This window comes from Lissotriton vulgaris, chromosome 8, assembly GCF_964263255.1.
Source record: "Lissotriton vulgaris chromosome 8, aLisVul1.2, whole genome shotgun sequence".
NCBI classification, from domain to species: Eukaryota; Metazoa; Chordata; class Amphibia; order Caudata; family Salamandridae; genus Lissotriton; species Lissotriton vulgaris.
In genome coordinates this window covers 615,204,568-615,224,576 of record NC_141696.1, presented here as the reverse complement: position 1 = coordinate 615,224,576, position 20,009 = coordinate 615,204,568, and positions in this window count along the sequence as shown.

Genomic DNA, 20,009 nt, shown 5'->3' with positions numbered 1-20,009 from the left:
TAAGGATAATCTCTATTTTTGTATCCCCATCCACTTTCAAAAAGGCCCCTATGCTTTGAGTGGTTCATAGTCCTTTACCATTCCCCCTCCTACTTGCCTTACAAACACACATAGTAACCTACTGCATACCTTCTGAAATCTCATCCTCCTGTGTGGTCAGCTTCCACAAGGACAATTGGTCCACTGGTGCTCTGACGTCATAAAGCTAAAGCAAGAATGTTGTCTGAGCTGAGGGCCACTCTGTTGCCTAGCAAGCTGACATCATAAAGCAAAAACAAGATGTTGTCTGACATGAGGGCCACTCTGTTGCCTATTAATCAGTAGGATACATTCATCTTGGTAATTAAATGAGTAGTAGGGTAGACAGGATGCACTACTACAAACTAAGATGTTAAGATGAAAGAAATTGGGGCACTCTCTGAGACTTCTGAATTTGTATGAACGTACGTTTGAGCATAAGAGTCTCAACTTTACTATTGCTGAACTGGTAGGAATTGGCTAAAATGAGGATGGTAAATAATCTATTCATCGTTTTTATTATTTCCATTAACTGTAGCATAACCCTTCCTCTCTCAACTTATCAGCTGGCTTAATTGCTATCGGTGTACCATATCCTAACACAAATGAATTGAGAAGGGTTCACTGCCACTTGTCTGGGAAAAAGATCTATAGATCTATGTCCTAATGTATGTGCTACAGTTGTTTAGAGAGTGTTAGCAAGTGAGGAGTGGGATTCAAAGAAGTATGGGAGGTTAAAATTACAAATTGGGATTTGATTTTTTAATGAGCTGTTGATTTTCACAATAATATAGACTCCATGGTATTGATCTGTTTACCCTTTGTAAAAATTATGCTAACAGTGGACTTTTCCATCTGCAGATTATACTGAATGGCCAGCAGTGGCAGCGTTTCACCACAGAATTTCTCTGCCTTGCCGAGACTGAAGAAAAAAAAAAAGCAAATCTTCCGGCATACGGCATCATTTGACCAATTTATATGGTAAGTAAAACTCACAATCATTCCTTTAGGCATTAAAAAGACGTTCACAGCTTTTGAATTTCCTCATTACCTTCTAGTGGGAGCCTGTGCCTGAATATATTTTCTTTCAATATAGAAGTAATATGGATCACATTGTGTTGGTCATGATAGCTAACAAAAACTGACTGCCTTCAACACTACTAAGGCCTGCTTTAGATCCTAGTGCTAGCAATGTTCCACTTGAGGAATTTGCTGCCTTTGACTTTGAAATGCACTATCTCACTTGAGAACGATAGTGTTTCCTTCTCACAGAAGGAAGCTCATTTAACGTCTTCCCCTGCACTTTGTATGTTGGACTCTGATACTCAAGATGGATTGATATTAAGGATAATCTCTATTTTTGTATCCCCATCCACTTTCAAAAAGGCCCCTATGCTTTGAGTGGTTCAGAGTCCTTTATCATTCCCCCTCCTACTTGCCTTACAAACACACATAGTAACCTACTGCATACCTTCTGAAATCTCATCCTCCTGTGTGGTCAGCTTCCACAAGGACAATTGGTCCACTGGTGCTCTGACGTCATAAAGCTAAAGCAAGAATGTTGTCTGAGCTGAGGGCCACTCTGTTGCCTAGCAAGCTGACATCATAAAGCAAAAACAAGATGTTGTCTGACATGAGGGCCACTCTGTTGCCTATTAATCAGTAGGATACATTCATCTTGGTAATTAAATGAGTAGTAGGGTAGACAGGATGCCCTACTACAAACTAAGATGTTAAGATGAAAGAAATTGGGGCACTCTCTGAGACTTCTGAATTTGTATGAACGTACGTTTGAGCATAAGAGTCTCAACTTTACTATTGCTGAACTGGTAGGAATTGGCTAAAAGGAGGATGGTAAATAATCTATTCATCGTTTTTATTATTTCTATTAACTGTAGCATAACCCTTCACCTCTCAACTTATCAGCTGGCTTAATTGCTATCGGTGTACCATATCCTAACACAAATGAATTGAGAAGGGTTCACTGCCACTTGTCTGGGAAAAAGATCTATAGATCTATGTCCTAATGTATGTGCTACAGTTGTTTAGAGAGTGTTAGCAAGTGAGGCGTGGGATTCAAAGAAGTATGGGAGGTTAAAATTACAAATTGGGATTTGATTTTCTAATGAGCTGTTGATTTTCACAATAATATAGACTCCATGGTATTGATCTGTTTACCCTTTGTAAAAATTATGCTAACAGTGGACTTTTCCATCTGCAGATTATACTGAATGGCCAGCAGTGGCAGCGTTTCACCACAGAATTTCTCTGCCTTGCCGAGAATGAAGAAAAAAAAAAAAAGCAAATCTTCCGGCATACGGCATCATTTGACCAATCTATATGGTAAGTAAAACTCACAATCATTCCTTTAGGCATTAAAAAGACGTTCACAGCTTTTGAATTTCCTCATTACCTTCTAGTGGGAGCCTGTGCCTGAATATATTTTCTTTCAATATAGAAGTAATATGGATCACATTGTGTTGGTCATGATAGCTAACAAAAACTGACTGCCTTCAACACTACTAAAGCCTGCTTTAGATCCTAGTGCTAGCAATGTTCCACTTGAGGAATTTGCTGCCTTTGAGTTTGAAATGCACTATCTCACTTGAGAACGATAGTGTTTCCTTCTCACAGAAGGAAGCTCATTTAACGTCTTCCCCTGCACTTTGTATGTTGGACTCTGATACTCAAGATGGATTGGTATTAAGGATAATCTCTATTTTTGTATCCCCATCCACTTTCAAAAAGGCCCCTATGCTTTGAGTGGCTCATAGTCCTTTACCATTCCCCCTCCTACTTGCCTTACAAACACAGATAGTAACCTACTGCATACCTTCTGAAATCTCATCCTCCTGTGTGGTCAGCTTCCACAAGGACAATTGGTCCACCGGTGCTCTGACGTCATAAAGCTAAAGCAAGAATGTTGTCTGACCTGAGGGCCACTCTGTTGCCTAGCAAGCTGACATCATAAAGCAAAAACAAGATGTTGTCTGACATGAGGGCCACTCTGTTGCCTATTAATCAGTAGGATACATTCATCTTGGTAATTAAATGAGTAGTAGGGTAGACAGGATGCCCTACTACAAACTAAGATGTTAAGATGAAATAAATTGGGGCACTCTCTGAGACTTCTGAATTTGTATGAACGTACGTTTGAGCATAAGAGTCTCAACTTTACTATTGCTGAACTGGTAGGAATTGGCTAAAATGAGGATGGTAAATAATCTATTCCTCGTTTTTATTATTTCCATTAACTGTAGCATAACCCTTCCTCTCTCAACTTATCAGCTGGCGTAATTGCTATCGGTGTACCATATCCTAACACAAATGAATTGAGAAGGGTTCACTGCCACTTGTCTGGGAAAAAGATCTATAGATCTATGTCCTAATGTATGTGCTACAGTTGTTTAGAGAGTGTTAGCAAGTGAGGCGTGGGATTCAAAGAAGTATGGGAGGTTAAAATTACAAATTGGGATTTGATTTTCTAATGAGCTGTTGATTTTCACAATAATATAGACTCCATAGTATTGATCTGTTTACCCTTTGTAAAAATTGTGCTAACAGTGGACTTTTCCATCTGCAGATTATACTGAATGGCCAGCAGTGGCAGCGTTTCACCACAGAATTTCTCTGCCTTGCCGAGACTGAAGAAAAAAAAAAAAGCAAATCTTCCGGCATACGGCATCATTTGACCAATTTATATGGTAAGTAAAACTCACAATCATTCCTTTAGGCATTAAAAAGACGTTCACAGCTTTTGAATTTCCTCATTACCTTCTAGTGGGAGCCTGTGCCTGAATATATTTTCTTTCAATATAGAAGTAATATGGATCACATTGTGTTGGTCATGATAGCTAACAAAAACTGACTGCCTTCAACACTACTAAGGCCTGCTTTAGATCCTAGTGCTAGCAATGTTCCACTTGAGGAATTTGCTGCCTTTGACTTTGAAATGCACTATCTCACTTGAGAACGATAGTGTTTCCTTCTCACAGAAGGAAGCTCATTTAACGTCTTCCCCTGCACTTTGTATGTTGGACTCTGATACTCAAGATGGATTGATATTAAGGATAATCTCTATTTTTGTATCCCCATCCACTTTCAAAAAGGCCCCTATGCTTTGAGTGGTTCAGAGTCCTTTATCATTCCCCCTCCTACTTGCCTTACAAACACAGATAGTAACCTACTGCATACCTTCTGAAATCTCATCCTCCTGTGTGGTCAGCTTCCACAAGGACAATTGGTCCACTGGTGCTCTGACGTCATAAAGCTAAAGCAAGAATGTTGTCTGACCTGAGGGCCACTCTGTTGCCTAGCAAGCTGACATCATAAAGCAAAAACAAGATGTTGTCTGACATGAGGGCAACTCTGTTGCCTATTAATCAGTAGGATACATTCATCTTGGTAATTAAATGAGTAGTAGGGTAGACAGGATGCCCTACTGCAAACTAAGATGTTAAGATGAAAGAAATTGGGGCACTTTCTGAGACTTCTGAATTTGTATGAACGTACGTTTGAGCATAAGAGTCTCAACTTTACTATTGCTGAACTGGTAGGAATTGGCTAAAATGAGGATGGTAAATACTCTATTCCTCGTTTTTATTATTTCCATTAACTGTAGCATAACCCTTCCTCTTTTAACTTATCAGCTGGCGTAATTGCTATCGGTGTACCATATCCTAACACAAATGAATTGAGAAGGGTTCACTGCCACTTGTCTGGGAAAAAGATCTATAGATCTATGTCCTAATGTATGTGCTACAGTTGTTTAGAGAGTGTTAGCAAGTGAGGCGTGGGATTCAAAGAAGTATGGGAGGTTAAAATTACAAATTGGGATTTGATTTTCTAATGAGCTGTTGATTTTCACAATAATATAGACTCCATAGTATTGATCTGTTTACCCTTTGTAAAAATTGTGCTAACAGTGGACTTTTCCATCTGCAGATTATACTGAATGGCCAGCAGTGGCAGCGTTTCACCACAGAATTTCTCTGCCTTGCCGAGACTGAAGAAAAAAAAAAAAGCAAATCTTCCGGCATACGGCATCATTTGACCAATTTATATGGTAAGTAAAACTCACAATCATTCCTTTAGGCATTAAAAAGACGTTCACAGCTTTTGAATTTCCTCATTACCTTCTAGTGGGAGCCTGTGCCTGAATATATTTTCTTTCAATATAGAAGTAATATGGATCACATTGTGTTGGTCATGATAGCTAACAAAAACTGACTGCCTTCAACACTACTAAGGCCTGCTTTAGATCCTAGTGCTAGCAATGTTCCACTTGAGGAATTTGCTGCCTTTGACTTTGAAATGCACTATCTCACTTGAGAACGATAGTGTTTCCTTCTCACAGAAGGAAGCTCATTTAACGTCTTCCCCTGCACTTTGTATGTTGGACTCTGATACTCAAGATGGATTGATATTAAGGATAATCTCTATTTTTGTATCCCCATCCACTTTCAAAAAGGCCCCTATGCTTTGAGTGGTTCAGAGTCCTTTATCATTCCCCCTCCTACTTGCCTTACAAACACAGATAGTAACCTACTGCATACCTTCTGAAATCTCATCCTCCTGTGTGGTCAGCTTCCACAAGGACAATTGGTCCACTGGTGCTCTGACGTCATAAAGCTAAAGCAAGAATGTTGTCTGACCTGAGGGCCACTCTGTTGCCTAGCAAGCTGACATCATAAAGCAAAAACAAGATGTTGTCTGACATGAGGGCAACTCTGTTGCCTATTAATCAGTAGGATACATTCATCTTGGTAATTAAATGAGTAGTAGGGTAGACAGGATGCCCTACTGCAAACTAAGATGTTAAGATGAAAGAAATTGGGGCACTTTCTGAGACTTCTGAATTTGTATGAACGTACGTTTGAGCATAAGAGTCTCAACTTTACTATTGCTGAACTGGTAGGAATTGGCTAAAATGAGGATGGTAAATACTCTATTCCTCGTTTTTATTATTTCCATTAACTGTAGCATAACCCTTCCTCTTTTAACTTATCAGCTGGCGTAATTGCTATCGGTGTACCATATCCTAACACAAATGAATTGAGAAGGGTTCACTGCCACTTGTCTGGGAAAAAGATCTATAGATCTATGTCCTAATGTATGTGCTACAGTTGTTTAGAGAGTGTTAGCAAGTGAGGCGTGGGATTCAAAGAAGTATGGGAGGTTAAAATTACAAATTGGGATTTGATTTTCTAATGAGCTGTTGATTTTCACAATAATATAGACTCCATAGTATTGATCTGTTTACCCTTTGTAAAAATTGTGCTAACAGTGGACTTTTCCATCTGCAGATTATACTGAATGGCCAGCAGTGGCAGCGTTTCACCACAGAATTTCTCTGCCTTGCCGAGACTGAAGAAAAAAAAAAAGCAAATCTTCAGGCATACGGCATCATTTGACCAATTTATATGGTAAGTAAAACTCACAATCATTCCTTTAGGCATTAAAAAGACGTTCACAGCTTTTGAATTTCCTCATTACCTTCTAGTGGGAGCCTGTGCCTGAATATATTTTCTTTCAATATAGAAGTAATATGGATCACATTGTGTTGGTCATGATAGCTAACAAAAACTGACTGCCTTCAACACTACTAAGGCCTGCTTTAGATCCTAGTGCTAGCAATGTTCCACTTGAGGAATTTGCTGCCTTTGACTTTGAAATGCACTATCTCACTTGAGAACGATAGTGTTTCCTTCTCACAGAAGGAAGCTCATTTAACGTCTTCCCCTGCACTTTGTATGTTGGACTCTGATACTCAAGATGGATTGGTATTAAGGATAATCTCTATTTTTGTATCCCCATCCACTTTCAAAAAGGCCCCTATGCTTTGAGTGGTTCATAGTCCTTTACCATTCCCCCTCCTACTTGCCTTACAAACACACATAGTAACCTACTGCATACCTTCTGAAATCTCATCCTCCTGTGTGGTCAGCTTCCACAAGGACAATTGGTCCACTGGTGCTCTGACGTCATAAAGCTAAAGCAAGAATGTTGTCTGAGCTGAGGGCCACTCTGTTGCCTAGCAAGCTGACATCATAAAGCAAAAACAAGATGTTGTCTGACATGAGGGCCACTCTGTTGCCTATTAATCAGTAGGATACATTCATCTTGGTAATTAAATGAGTAGTAGGGTAGACAGGATGCACTACTACAAACTAAGATGTTAAGATGAAAGAAATTGGGGCACTCTCTGAGACTTCTGAATTTGTATGAACGTACGTTTGAGCATAAGAGTCTCAACTTTACTATTGCTGAACTGGTAGGAATTGGCTAAAATGAGGATGGTAAATAATCTATTCATCGTTTTTATTATTTCCATTAACTGTAGCATAACCCTTCCTCTCTCAACTTATCAGCTGTCTTAATTGCTATCGGTGTACCATATCCTAACACAAATGAATTGAGAAGGGTTCACTGCCACTTGTCTGGGAAAAAGATCTATAGATCTATGTCCTAATGTATGTGCTACAGTTGTTTAGAGAGTGTTAGCAAGTGAGGAGTGGGATTCAAAGAAGTATGGGAGGTTAAAATTACAAATTGGGATTTGATTTTTTAATGAGCTGTTGATTTTCACAATAATATAGACTCCATGGTATTGATCTGTTTACCCTTTGTAAAAATTATGCTAACAGTGGACTTTTCCATCTGCAGATTATACTGAATGGCCAGCAGTGGCAGCGTTTCACCACAGAATTTCTCTGCCTTGCCGAGACTGAAGAAAAAAAAAAAGCAAATCTTCCGGCATACGGCATCATTTGACCAATCTATATGGTAAGTAAAACTCACAATCATTCCTTTAGGCATTAAAAAGACGTTCACAGCTTTTGAATTTCCTCATTACCTTCTAGTGGGAGCCTGTGCCTGAATATATTTTCTTTCAATATAGAAGTAATATGGATCACATTGTGTTGGTCATGATAGCTAACAAAAACTGACTGCCTTCAACACTACTAAGGCCTGCTTTAGATCCTAGTGCTAGCAATGTTCCACTTGAGGAATTTGCTGCCTTTGACTTTGAAATGCACTATCTCACTTGAGAACGATAGTGTTTCCTTCTCACAGAAGGAAGCTCATTTAACGTCTTCCCCTGCACTTTGTATGTTGGACTCTGATACTCAAGATGGATTGATATTAAGGATAATCTCTATTTTTGTATCCCCATCCACTTTCAAAAAGGCCCCTATGCTTTGAGTGGTTCAGAGTCCTTTATCATTCCCCCTCCTACTTGCCTTACAAACACAGATAGTAACCTACTGCATACCTTCTGAAATCTCATCCTCCTGTGTGGTCAGCTTCCACAAGGACAATTGGTCCACTGGTGCTCTGACGTCATAAAGCTAAAGCAAGAATGTTGTCTGACCTGAGGGCCACTCTGTTGCCTAGCAAGCTGACATCATAAAGCAAAAACAAGATGTTGTCTGACGTGAGGGCCACTCTGTTGCCTATTAATCAGTAGGATACATTCATCTTGGTAATTAAATGAGTAGTAGGGTAGACAGGATGCCCTACTACAAACTAAGATGTTAAGATGAAAGAAATTGGGACACTTTCTGAGACTTCTGAATTTGTATGAACGTACGTTTGAGCATAAGAGTCTCAACTTTACTATTGCTGAACTGGTAGGAATTGGCTAAAATGAGGATGGTAAATAATCTATTCATCGTTTTTATTATTTCCATTAACTGTAGCATAACCCTTCCTCTCTCAACTTATCAGCTGGCTTAATTGCTATCGGTGTACCATATCCTAACACAAATGAATTGAGAAGGGTTCACTGCCACTTGTCTGGGAAAAAGATCTATAGATCTATGTCCTAATGTATGTGCTACAGTTGTTTAGAGAGTGTTAGCAAGTGAGGAGTGGGATTCAAAGAAGTATGGGAGGTTAAAATTACAAATTGGGATTTGATTTTTTAATGAGCTGTTGATTTTCACAATAATATAGACTCCATAGTATTGATCTGTTTACCGTTTGTAAAAATTGTGCTAACAGTGGACTTTTCCATCTGCAGATTATACTGAATGGCCAGCAGTGGCAGCGTTTCACCACAGAATTTCTCTGCCTTGCCGAGACTGAAGAAAAAAAAAAAGCAAATCTTCCGGCATACGGCATCATTTGACCAATTTATATGGTAAGTAAAACTCACAATCATTCCTTTAGGCATTAAAAAGACGTTCACAGCTTTTGAATTTCCTCATTACCTTCTAGTGGGAGCCTGTGCCTGAATATATTTTCTTTCAATATAGAAGTAATATGGATCACATTGTGTTGGTCATGATAGCTAACAAAAACTGACTGCCTTTAACACTACTAAAGCCTGCTTTAGATCCTAGTGCTAGCAATGTTCCACTTGAGGAATTTGCTGCCTTTGAGTTTGAAATGCACTATCTCACTTGAGAACGATAGTGTTTCCTTCTCACAGAAGGAAGCTCGTTTAACGTCTTCCCCTGCACTTTGTATGTTGGACTCTGATACTCAAGATGGATTGGTATTAAGGATAATCTCTATTTTTGTATCCCCATCCACTTTCAAAAAGGCCCCTATGCTTTGAGTGGTTCATAGTCCTTTACCATTCCCCCTCCTACTTGCCTTACAAACACACATAGTAACCTACTGCATACCTTCTGAAATCTCATCCTCCTGTGTGGTCAGCTTCCACAAGGACAATTGGTCCACTGGTGCTCTGACGTCATAAAGCTAAAGCAAGAATGTTGTCTGAGCTGAGGGCCACTCTGTTGCCTAGCAAGCTGACATCATAAAGCAAAAACAAGATGTTGTCTGACATGAGGGCCACTCTGTTGCCTATTAATCAGTAGGATACATTCATCTTGGTAATTAAATGAGTAGTAGGGTAGACAGGATGCCCTACTACAAACTAAGATGTTAAGATGAAAGAAATTGGGGCACTCTCTGAGACTTCTGAATTTGTATGAACGTACGTTTGAGCATAAGAGTCTCAACTTTACTATTGCTGAACTGGTAGGAATTGGCTAAAAGGAGGATGGTAAATAATCTATTCATCGTTTTTATTATTTCTATTAACTGTAGCATAACCCTTCACCTCTCAACTTATCAGCTGGCTTAATTGCTATCGGTGTACCATATCCTAACACAAATGAATTGAGAAGGGTTCACTGCCACTTGTCTGGGAAAAAGATCTATAGATCTATGTCCTAATGTATGTGCTACAGTTGTTTAGAGAGTGTTAGCAAGTGAGGCGTGGGATTCAAAGAAGTATGGGAGGTTAAAATTACAAATTGGGATTTGATTTTCTAATGAGCTGTTGATTTTCACAATAATATAGACTCCATGGTATTGATCTGTTTACCCTTTGTAAAAATTATGCTAACAGTGGACTTTTCCATCTGCAGATTATACTGAATGGCCAGCAGTGGCAGCGTTTCACCACAGAATTTCTCTGCCTTGCCGAGAATGAAGAAAAAAAAAAAAAGCAAATCTTCCGGCATACGGCATCATTTGACCAATCTATATGGTAAGTAAAACTCACAATCATTCCTTTAGGCATTAAAAAGACGTTCACAGCTTTTGAATTTCCTCATTACCTTCTAGTGGGAGCCTGTGCCTGAATATATTTTCTTTCAATATAGAAGTAATATGGATCACATTGTGTTGGTCATGATAGCTAACAAAAACTGACTGCCTTCAACACTACTAAAGCCTGCTTTAGATCCTAGTGCTAGCAATGTTCCACTTGAGGAATTTGCTGCCTTTGAGTTTGAAATGCACTATCTCACTTGAGAACGATAGTGTTTCCTTCTCACAGAAGGAAGCTCATTTAACGTCTTCCCCTGCACTTTGTATGTTGGACTCTGATACTCAAGATGGATTGGTATTAAGGATAATCTCTATTTTTGTATCCCCATCCACTTTCAAAAAGGCCCCTATGCTTTGAGTGGCTCATAGTCCTTTACCATTCCCCCTCCTACTTGCCTTACAAACACAGATAGTAACCTACTGCATACCTTCTGAAATCTCATCCTCCTGTGTGGTCAGCTTCCACAAGGACAATTGGTCCACCGGTGCTCTGACGTCATAAAGCTAAAGCAAGAATGTTGTCTGACCTGAGGGCCACTCTGTTGCCTAGCAAGCTGACATCATAAAGCAAAAACAAGATGTTGTCTGACATGAGGGCCACTCTGTTGCCTATTAATCAGTAGGATACATTCATCTTGGTAATTAAATGAGTAGTAGGGTAGACAGGATGCCCTACTACAAACTAAGATGTTAAGATGAAATAAATTGGGGCACTCTCTGAGACTTCTGAATTTGTATGAACGTACGTTTGAGCATAAGAGTCTCAACTTTACTATTGCTGAACTGGTAGGAATTGGCTAAAATGAGGATGGTAAATAATCTATTCCTCGTTTTTATTATTTCCATTAACTGTAGCATAACCCTTCCTCTCTCAACTTATCAGCTGGCGTAATTGCTATCGGTGTACCATATCCTAACACAAATGAATTGAGAAGGGTTCACTGCCACTTGTCTGGGAAAAAGATCTATAGATCTATGTCCTAATGTATGTGCTACAGTTGTTTAGAGAGTGTTAGCAAGTGAGGCGTGGGATTCAAAGAAGTATGGGAGGTTAAAATTACAAATTGGGATTTGATTTTCTAATGAGCTGTTGATTTTCACAATAATATAGACTCCATAGTATTGATCTGTTTACCCTTTGTAAAAATTGTGCTAACAGTGGACTTTTCCATCTGCAGATTATACTGAATGGCCAGCAGTGGCAGCGTTTCACCACAGAATTTCTCTGCCTTGCCGAGACTGAAGAAAAAAAAAAAAGCAAATCTTCCGGCATACGGCATCATTTGACCAATTTATATGGTAAGTAAAACTCACAATCATTCCTTTAGGCATTAAAAAGACGTTCACAGCTTTTGAATTTCCTCATTACCTTCTAGTGGGAGCCTGTGCCTGAATATATTTTCTTTCAATATAGAAGTAATATGGATCACATTGTGTTGGTCATGATAGCTAACAAAAACTGACTGCCTTCAACACTACTAAGGCCTGCTTTAGATCCTAGTGCTAGCAATGTTCCACTTGAGGAATTTGCTGCCTTTGACTTTGAAATGCACTATCTCACTTGAGAACGATAGTGTTTCCTTCTCACAGAAGGAAGCTCATTTAACGTCTTCCCCTGCACTTTGTATGTTGGACTCTGATACTCAAGATGGATTGATATTAAGGATAATCTCTATTTTTGTATCCCCATCCACTTTCAAAAAGGCCCCTATGCTTTGAGTGGTTCAGAGTCCTTTATCATTCCCCCTCCTACTTGCCTTACAAACACAGATAGTAACCTACTGCATACCTTCTGAAATCTCATCCTCCTGTGTGGTCAGCTTCCACAAGGACAATTGGTCCACTGGTGCTCTGACGTCATAAAGCTAAAGCAAGAATGTTGTCTGACCTGAGGGCCACTCTGTTGCCTAGCAAGCTGACATCATAAAGCAAAAACAAGATGTTGTCTGACATGAGGGCAACTCTGTTGCCTATTAATCAGTAGGATACATTCATCTTGGTAATTAAATGAGTAGTAGGGTAGACAGGATGCCCTACTGCAAACTAAGATGTTAAGATGAAAGAAATTGGGGCACTTTCTGAGACTTCTGAATTTGTATGAACGTACGTTTGAGCATAAGAGTCTCAACTTTACTATTGCTGAACTGGTAGGAATTGGCTAAAATGAGGATGGTAAATACTCTATTCCTCGTTTTTATTATTTCCATTAACTGTAGCATAACCCTTCCTCTTTTAACTTATCAGCTGGCATAATTGCTATCGGTGTACCATATCCTAACACAAATGAATTGAGAAGGGTTCACTGCCACTTGTCTGGGAAAAAGATCTATAGATCTATGTCCTAATGTATGTGCTACAGTTGTTTAGAGAGTGTTAGCAAGTGAGGCGTGGGATTCAAAGAAGTATGGGAGGTTAAAATTACAAATTGGGATTTGATTTTCTAATGAGCTGTTGATTTTCACAATAATATAGACTCCATAGTATTGATCTGTTTACCCTTTGTAAAAATTGTGCTAACAGTGGACTTTTCCATCTGCAGATTATACTGAATGGCCAGCAGTGGCAGCGTTTCACCACAGAATTTCTCTGCCTTGCCGAGACTGAAGAAAAAAAAAAAAGCAAATCTTCCGGCATACGGCATCATTTGACCAATTTATATGGTAAGTAAAACTCACAATCATTCCTTTAGGCATTAAAAAGACGTTCACAGCTTTTGAATTTCCTCATTACCTTCTAGTGGGAGCCTGTGCCTGAATATATTTTCTTTCAATATAGAAGTAATATGGATCACATTGTGTTGGTCATGATAGCTAACAAAAACTGACTGCCTTCAACACTACTAAGGCCTGCTTTAGATCCTAGTGCTAGCAATGTTCCACTTGAGGAATTTGCTGCCTTTGAGTTTGAAATGCACTATCTCACTTGAGAACGATAGTGTTTCCTTCTCACAGAAGGAAGCTAATTTAACGTCTTGCCATGCACTTTGTATGTTGGACTCTGATACTCAAGATGGATTGATATTAAGGATAATCTCTATTTTTGTATCCCCATCCACTTTCAAAAAGGCCCCTATGCTTTGAGTGGTTCAGAGTCCTTTATCATTCCCCCTTCTACTTGCCTTACAAACACAGATAGTAACCTACTGCATACCTTCTGAAATCTCATCCTCCTGTGTGGTCAGCTTCCACAAGGACAATTGGTCCACTGGTGCTCTGACGTCATAAAGCTAAAGCAAGAATGTTGTCTGACCTGAGGGCCACTCTGTTGCCTAGCAAGCTGACATCATAAAGCAAAAACAAGATGTTGTCTGACATGAGGGCAACTCTGTTGCCTATTAATCAGTAGGATACATTCATCTTGGTAATTAAATGAGTAGTAGGGTAGACAGGATGCCCTACTGCAAACTAAGATGTTAAGATGAAAGAAATTGGGGCACTTTCTGAGACTTCTGAATTTGTATGAACGTACGTTTGAGCATAAGAGTCTCAACTTTACTATTGCTGAACTGGTAGGAATTGGCTAAAATGAGGATGGTAAATACTCTATTCCTCGTTTTTATTATTTCCATTAACTGTAGCATAACCCTTCCTCTTTTAACTTATCAGCTGGCGTAATTGCTATCGGTGTACCATATCCTAACACAAATGAATTGAGAAGGGTTCACTGCCACTTGTCTGGGAAAAAGATCTATAGATCTATGTCCTAATGTATGTGCTACAGTTGTTTAGAGAGTGTTAGCAAGTGAGGCGTGGGATTCAAAGAAGTATGGGAGGTTAAAATTACAAATTGGGATTTGATTTTCTAATGAGCTGTTGATTTTCACAATAATATAGACTCCATAGTATTGATCTGTTTACCCTTTGTAAAAATTGTGCTAACAGTGGACTTTTCCATCTGCAGATTATACTGAATGGCCAGCAGTGGCAGCGTTTCACCACAGAATTTCTCTGCCTTGCCGAGACTGAAGAAAAAAAAAAAAGCAAATCTTCCGGCATACGGCATCATTTGACCAATTTATATGGTAAGTAAAACTCACAATCATTCCTTTAGGCATTAAAAAGACGTTCACAGATTTTAAATTTCCTCATTACCTTCTAGTGGGAGCCTGTGCCTGAATATAATTTGTCAATATGGAAGTAATATGGCTCACATTGTGTTGGTCATGATAGCTAACAAAAACTGACTGCCTTCAACACTACTAAGGCCTGCTTTAGATCCTAGTGCTAGCAATGTTCCACTTGAGGAATTTGCTGCCTTTGAGTTTGAAATGCACTATCTCACTTGAGAACGATAGTGTTTCCTTCTCACAGAAGGAAGCTAATTTAACGTCTTGCCATGCACTTTGTATGTTGGACTCTGATACTCAAGATGGATTGATATTAAGGATAATCTCTATTTTTGTATCCCCATCCACTTTCAAAAAGGCCCCTATGCTTTGAGTGGTTCAGAGTCCTTTATCATTCCCCCTTCTACTTGCCTTACAAACACAGATAGTAACCTACTGCATACCTTCTGAAATCTCATCCTCCTGTGTGGTCAGCTTCCACAAGGACAATTGGTCCACTGGTGCTCTGACGTCATAAAGCTAAAGCAAGAATGTTGTCTGACCTGAGGGCCACTCTGTTGCCTAGCAAGCTGACATCATAAAGCAAAAACAAGATGTTGTCTGACATGAGGGCAACTCTGTTGCCTATTAATCAGTAGGATACATTCATCTTGGTAATTAAATGAGTAGTAGGGTAGACAGGATGCCCTACTGCAAACTAAGATGTTAAGATGAAAGAAATTGGGGCACTTTCTGAGACTTCTGAATTTGTATGAACGTACGTTTGAGCATAAGAGTGTCAACTTTACTATTGCTGAACTGGTAGGAATTGGCTAAAATGAGGATGGTAAATAATCTATTCATCGTTTTTATTATTTCCATTAACTGTAGCATAACCCTTCCTCTCTCAACTTATCAGCTGGCTTAATTGCTATCGGTGTACCATATCCTAACACAAATGAATTGAGAAGGGTTCACTGCCACTTGTCTGGGAAAAAGATCTATAGATCTATGTCCTAATGTATGTGCTACAGTTGTTTAGAGAGTGATAGCAAGTGAGGAGTGGGATTCAAAGAAGTATGGGAGGTTAAAATTACAAATTGGGATTTGATTTTTTAATGAGCTGTTGATTTTCACAATAATATAGACTCCATAGTATTGATCTGTTTACCGTTTGTAAAAATTGTGCTAACAGTGGACTTTTCCATCTGCAGATTATACTGAATGGCCAGCAGTGGCAGCGTTTCACCACAGAATTTCTCTGCCTTGCCGAGACTGAAGAAAAAAAAAAAGCAAATCTTCCGGCATACGGCATCATTTGACCAATTTATATGGTAAGTAAAACTCACAATCATTCCTTTAGGCATTAAAAAGACGTTCACAGCTTTTGAATTTCCTCATTACCTTCTAGTGGGAGCCTGTGCCTGAATATATTTTCTTTCAATATAGAAGTAATATGGATCACATTGTGTTGGTCATGATAGCTAACAAAAACTGACTGCCTTCAACACTACTAAAGCCTGCTTTAGATCCTAGTGCTAGCAATGTTCCACTTGAGGAATTTGCTGCCTTTGAGTTTGAAATGCACTATCTCACTTGAGAACGATAGTGTTTCCTTCTCACAGAAGGAAGCTCATTTAACGTCTTCCCCTGCACTTTGTATGTTGGACTCTGATACTCAAGATGGATTGGTATTAAGGATAATCTCTATTTTTGTATCCCCATCCACTTTCAAAAAGGCCCCTATGCTTTGAGTGGTTCATAGTCCTTTACCATTCCCCCTCCTACTTGCCTTACAAACACAGATAGTAACCTACTGCATACCTTCTGAAATCTCATCCTCCTGTGTGGTCAGCTTCCACAAGGACAATTGGTCCACCGGTGCTCTGACGTCATAAAGCTAAAGCAAGAATGTTGTCTGACCTGAGGGCCACTCTGTTGCCTAGCAAGCTGACATCATAAAGCAAAAACAAGATGTTGTCTGACATGAGGGCCACTCTGTTGCCTATTAATCAGTAGGATACATTCATCTTGGTAATTAAATGAGTAGTAGGGTAGACAGGATGCCCTACTTCAAAATAAGATGTTAAGATGAAAGAAATTGGGGCACTCTCTGAGACTTCTGAATTTGTATGAACGTACGTTTGAGCATAAGAGTCTCAACTTTACTATTGCTGAACTGGTAGGAATTGGCTAAAATGAGGATGGTAAATAATCTATTCCTCGTTTTTATTATTTCCATTAACTGTAGCATAACCCTTCCTCTCTCAACTTATCAGCTGGCGTAATTGCTATCGGTGTACCATATCCTAACACAAATGAATTGAGAAGGGTTCACTGCCACTTGTCTGGGAAAAAGATCTATAGATCTATGTCCTAATGTATGTGCTACAGTTGTTTAGAGAGTGTTAGCAAGTGAGGCGTGGGATTCAAAGAAGTATGGGAGGTTAAAATTACAAATTGGGATTTGATTTTCTAATGAGCTGTTGATTTTCACAATAATATAGACTCCATAGTATTGATCTGTTTACCCTTTGTAAAAATTGTGCTAACAGTGGACTTTTCCATCTGCAGATTATACTGAATGGCCAGCAGTGGCAGCGTTTCACCACAGAATTTCTCTGCCTTGCCGAGACTGAAGAAAAAAAAAAAAGCAAATCTTCCGGCATACGGCATCATTTGACCAATTTATATGGTAAGTAAAACTCACAATCATTCCTTTAGGCATTAAAAAGACGTTCACAGCTTTTGAATTTCCTCATTACCTTCTAGTGGGAGCCTGTGCCTGAATACATTTTCTTTCAATATAGAAGTAATATGGATCACATTGTGTTGGTCATGATAGCTAACAAAAACTGACTGCCTTCAACACTACTAAGGCCTGCTTTAGATCCTAGTGCTAGCAATGTTCCACTTGAGGAATTTGCTGCTTTTGACTTTGAAATGCACTATCTCACTTGAGAACGATAGTGTTTCCTTCTCACAGAAGGAAGCTCATTTAACGTCTTCCCCTGCACTTTGTATGTTGGACTCTGATACTCAAGATGGATTGATATTAAGGATAATCTCTATTTTTGTATGCCCATCCACTTTCAAAAAGGCCCCTATGCTTTGAGTGGTTCAGAGTCCTTTATCATTCCCCCTCCTACTTGCCTTACAAACACAGATAGTAACCTACTGCATACCTTCTGAAATCTCATCCTCCTGTGTGGTCAGCTTCCACAAGGACAATTGGTCCACTGGTGCTCTGACGTCATAAAGCTAAAGCAAGAATGTTGTCTGACCTGAGGGCCACTCTGTTGCCTAGCAAGCTGACATCATAAAGCAAAAACAAGATGTTGTCTGACATGAGGGCAACTCTGTTGCCTATTAATCAGTAGGATACATTCATCTTGGTAATTAAATGAGTAGTAGGGTAGACAGGATGCCCTACTGCAAACTAAGATGTTAAGATGAAAGAAATTGGGGCACTTTCTGAGACTTCTGAATTTGTATGAACGTACGTTTGAGCATAAGAGTGTCAACTTTACTATTGCTGAACTGGTAGGAATTGGCTAAAATGAGGATGGTAAATAATCTATTCATCGTTTTTATTATTTCCATTAACTGTAGCATAACCCTTCCTCTCTCAACTTATCAGCTGGCTTAATTGCTATTGGTGTACCATATCCTAACACAAATGAATTGAGAAGGGTTCACTGCCACTTGTCTGGGAAAAAGATCTATAGATCTATGTCCTAATGTATGTGCTACAGTTGTTTAGAGAGTGTTAGCAGGTGAGGAGTGGGATTCAAAGAAGTATGGGAGGTTAAAACTACAAATTGGGATTTGATTTTTTAATGAGCTGTTGATTTTCACAATAATATAGACTCCATAGTATTGATCTGTTTACCGTTTGTAAAAATTGTGCTAACAGTGGACTTTTCCATCTGCAGATTATACTGAATGGCCAGCAGTGGCAGCGTTTCACCACAGAATTTCTCTGCCTTGCCGAGACTGAAGAAAAAAAAAAAGCAAATCTTCCGGCATACAGCATCATTTGACCAATTTATATGGTAAGTAAAACTCACAATCATTCCTTTAGGCATTAAAAAGACGTTCACAGCTTTTGAATTTCCTCATTACCTTCTAGTGGGAGCCTGTGCCTGAATATATTTTCTTTCAATATAGAAGTAATATGGATCACATTGTGTTAGTCATGATAGCTAACAAAAACTGACTGCCTTTAACACTACTAAAGCCTGCTTTAGATCCTAGTGCTAGCAATGTTCCACTTGAGGAATTTGCTGCCTTTGAGTTTGAAATGCACTATCTCACTTGAGAACGATAGTGTTTCCTTCTCACAGAAGGAAGCTCATTTAACGTCTTCCCCTGCACTTTGTATGTTGGACTCTGATACTCAAGATGGATTGGTATTAAGGATAATCTCTATTTTTGTATCCCCATCCACTTTCAAAAAGGCCCCTATGCTTTGAGTGGTTCATAGTCCTTTACCATTCCCCCTCCTACCTGCCTTACAAACACAGATAGTAACCTACTGCATACCTTCTGAAATCTCATCCTCCTGTGTGGTTAGCTTCCACAAGGACAATTGGTCCACTGGTGCTCTGACGTCATAAAGCTAAAGCAAGAATGTTGTCTGAGCTGAGGGCCACTCTGTTGCCTAGCAAGCTGACATCATAAAGCAAAAACAAGATGTTGTCTGACATGAGGGCCACTCTGTTGCCTATTAATCAGTAGGATACATTCATCTTGGTAATTAAATGAGTAGTAGGGTAGACAGGATGCCCTACTACAAACTAAGATGTTAAGATGAAAGAAATTGGGGCACTCTCTGAGACTTCTGAATTTGTATGAACGTACGTTTGAGCATAAGAGTCTCAACTTTACTATTGCTGAACTGGTAGGAATTGGCTAAAAGGAGGATGGTAAATAATCTATTCATCGTTTTTATTATTTCCATTAACTGTAGCATAACCCTTCACCTCTCAACTTATCAGCTGGCTTAATTGCTATCGGTGTACCATATCCTAACACAAATGAATTGAGAAGGGTTCACTGCCACTTGTCTGGGAAAAAGATCTATAGATCTATGTCCTAATGTATGTGCTACAGTTGTTTAGAGAGTGTTAGCAAGTGAGGCGTGGGATTCAAAGAAGTATGGGAGGTTAAAATTACAAATTGGGATTTGATTTTCTAATGAGCTGTTGATTTTCACAATAATATAGACTCCATAGTATTGATCTGTTTACCCTTTGTAAAAATTGTGCTAACAGTGGACTTTTCCATCTGCAGATTATACTGAATGGCCAGCAGTGGCAGCGTTTCACCACAGAATTTCTCTGCCTTGCCGAGACTGAAGAAAAAAAAAAAAGCA